Below are 3,803 nucleotides of genomic sequence, written 5' to 3'. Positions count from 1 at the left end.
TTTTTGAATATATTTTGCTTGTTCACTAGAGTTTTATATGATCATGTATAACTTATGTATGTAGTTCTTAAAGAGTAACGAGTTAATGTAATTTGATGTGTTTTTGTAACTTTTAAAAATAAGTTATGTCTAGATATATCAGTTATGTGTTTAGTTCTCTACAGTTTTTGTGGTGGGCATTACACTTGTCGACTATAATGTCCATTGAATATAGCATTACAGAAATAAAATGACAATGCTTTGAATTGCAACGATAAGGTATTTTGTCAATTGTTTTTCATATAATCATATACATGCATATTGGATGCCGAATAAGAATGATTAAATGTAAAATAATTTAATTGTTAAATTCATTTTATAATTTTAGATGTCTAGTTTGCATTACTTTCAACCATCTCTTGTATGTCTACAACTAAAAATAATACATATGTATGTAATTTAATTTTGTGATAAACAAAAACATTTAAGATTTATACACGTTATATTACACATTTCTTATATTCAAAATTAACTATTCCATAAAATCAACACTATCTAATATAGCTTGGTGTGTTGATTGTATATAAACAACTTGTGTGTTGTGGTTAGCTTTTCACTTTGGCACAAGCTATAGTAGTTGTATTGGTCTAACATTTCATGCAAGTTGATTAATCCATCATCAATAAAGTTATGTAATGACGTTTTAGAGTTAAAAATTACATATTTCACATTTTTCATTCTAACTGTTTAACAACAATTTTATTCTCTTGTTTTAAGATCATTACAATTTATTTTGTCCTTCATTTAATTTAAAAGGACTTAAAGATATGTTAAACTATTCAATATAAAAATGTTATACTCTCAAAATATTCTATAATATCAAAAAATACATATCTTATCACATTATGTTTTGCAGCTAATTTAACATCCATCTCTTTAAAATGTTTTATGATATACATTAGCCTAATCTGTAACCCTCTTCTTAATTTAATTTCTTAAGTTGTATGTTTTTCTATGTATTTTTAACTTTCTTTTATTTTTTAAAATTTTTTTTAAATTCATTTTGTAATTTGTATCATTTTCGATCATTTTGAGTTATATTTGTTCTTAGATGAACACAATCATGCAGATGTTAGAATGGTTGTTATTTTTTCTTAAGCTAATGCAATTGTATGAACACTATTTAAGAACTAGAACAATTGTTTTGGCTTCCTCTTAGGAATAACCATCATTAATGTCTCACTTATGTAAAGCTAATCATATATATAAGGAACCTATTAAATATAGCTTGTTGACTACCATACTATTGGAATTTCTGTAAATTATTATACCATTTTTGGGTCATTATTCTAGCTCATGATGTTGGTAAATCAAACTTTGTTAATTCTATAAGTAACCTACAAGAATTAGTCAATTCACATGTTCACATGATACTTCTATTAGAAAATATTTCCATTTATTGTTAGCTACTTTCATAATCAAGCAAGGCTTCCAAAATTAGCACTAAATATTCAATACCCCAAAATTTAGTGCCTTACTCTATAAATCTATGCACACATTTTTAGATTAATCTATAAATAAGGTAACTAGTATCCATATTGGTCATGACTGCACTTATTAAGTCATTATTATTTTTATATTTTATCGACTTCCTTATAGTGATCTAAAGAACCCCACTTTTTTCTTCTATCTTCCTCCATATTTTGAATTACATCAAATATTAAAATAATCACATTGTCTTATCCATATTTTTCCTTATAATTTTTATTGTTAGATGCTAATTAATTTTCATCTCTAATATTTGTGATACTTAGCATGAATATTAAATTATTTCATTTTCATTGTTGAATATAAAATAGATTAATCAAATGAAATTAAATCATCATCAAGATTCTATGCCTGATAATTCTACCTCCAATGTTATTGTGTTGGCCCCCAAGTCCTCTATGCTGACCCTGGGTTCCCCCCACCTTCCCTTGTTTTGTCCCTTGGAGCTTGGGAGTTACCTAAGATAGTTGAAAAAGTCAATGAACTCTACATAGCTTACAATAGGTAGAATGAAGTCACTTATTGGCTCCTTGTCCGGCTCCATATTGCTAAAATTAAGATTAATAGATTGGAGGCTTTGACTGAGGAGGAGGCTAAGGATACTGATTGGTCGACAAAGGATAAATAAGAATGAATTTGGATGGTTGCTAATGATTTGAGATAGAGGTTCTTGAGATGAGATAATTAGGATGAGGAAGTGAAATCCCTCAATGGTAGGGTGATCCTGATGGAAGAAAGAAAATAAATAGCTAGGGCCATCACTAAAATTTAGGGCAGTTAGGAAACCCTAAGAAGAAAGTTGGAAGAGAAGATAAAGAACAGTAAGGATATGCTATGTAAAATTTGGCTTCTATGCAGGCTATTCAAGAGGAGCTTGAGCCAAGACATACAAAGAGAAAGTGGTCCATGGAGATTGCGATTGGTACTTCTTTGGCGCTGACTAGGACCATCGTCAAGGTGAAATTTGAGTCCCTTTCTACTAATCTCGGGAAGGACCATAGTGGTTGTTATGTAAGGGTTCAAGCCCTCTCCTTCTTTAGCTAATCATAAGTCATCATTGAAATTAATCTATACATTTTTAAAGTTAAAGAGAAGATATTCTTTAACTATCTAAATATGCATTTGCACTAATTATGATAAAATATTATAATAATAAAACCATTATATCTCCTATTATTTCATTAAAAATCAACCATGTAAATGAAGGAGGATAATTTTTTACACTTACTATTAATGGAATGAATGAAATCCAAGATAATGTGAACCACCATGCTCAATTAAATTTCATTTCTATTAGGCCCTTAAATAACTAGAATCAATAAATGAAAATAAATTTAGAATTATCATTCCATTTACCTTCTTTATTGAGAAGCAAAAATAAGATGGCAAAAACCCCTTGAGGTGGACTCCACATAATGACATAAATTGTTAAAAGAAATAATTTTAAATAAAAGGGGATATATAATAAAAAATTATCTACTTACCATTTTTTAACTATAATTATGAAACACACCTGATTGATACAACAAGAGTAAAGTCGTCACCTAGAGATCTGTTTATATATCTTCAAAAATTAAAATTGCTATGTGAAGAAAAGTGAGCCTGCAATATTAAACACTTGCATAACTACATTTCTCTTGTTGTCTATATGATATAAAAAATTATAAGTATAGAATTAAAGAATTTACCAATATAAAACCATGACGCAATGTTAAATAATCCACTTTTGGCACAAAAATGGTGAATTGTCTAAAAAAGCATACCTACATGATAAAATATCTATTAAAATATCATTCAATTAAATAGTTAAATAATCGTAAACAATTTTTCACATCATCCATACAATAAATTTGTTAAGTAGTCACTAATAATTTTCCACAATCATCCATGCATAAAATAAATAATTTTCATTTATTTTTTTTTCTAGAATTACTATTTATTACTCAACTAAATGATGTTTAAGAAAAGTCCTAAGATAATAATTAAGATTTTACTATAGAGTTCAATTATGGTAGGGTTAAATTTAAAACAAATAATGTCTATTTTAATTGCTATGCTTACTTACAATCCAAGTGAAAATTGGTATTGTGGACCCGAACTTCATATGCCTCCTTCCAAAAGTAGTTTCACGAGTAAATCTGAACCTAGAAGGATCTATGACATTACAATTACATTTCTACTTATATTTCCAATTCCAAAATTAATATGTGCTAACAACTTAGATTTTTTAAAACGCGATTTAATGAAATATTTTTAAAACTATAGACCATAAATTA

General features: G+C 27.7%; 1 pseudogene; it reads right to left on the bottom strand.

Moving 5' to 3' along the window:
* Window positions 1–3,027: 3,027 nt before the first annotated feature.
* LOC131859299 (MLO-like protein 6) overlaps window positions 3,028–3,803 on the bottom strand; it is a 28,897-nt pseudogene continuing 28,121 nt past the window's right edge.

Source organism: Cryptomeria japonica, chromosome 10, assembly GCF_030272615.1.
Source record: "Cryptomeria japonica chromosome 10, Sugi_1.0, whole genome shotgun sequence".
NCBI classification, from domain to species: domain Eukaryota; kingdom Viridiplantae; phylum Streptophyta; class Pinopsida; order Cupressales; family Cupressaceae; genus Cryptomeria; species Cryptomeria japonica.
Note: the sequence above shows the minus strand (reverse complement) of the source record. Positions and strands in the feature narration are given on the sequence as shown.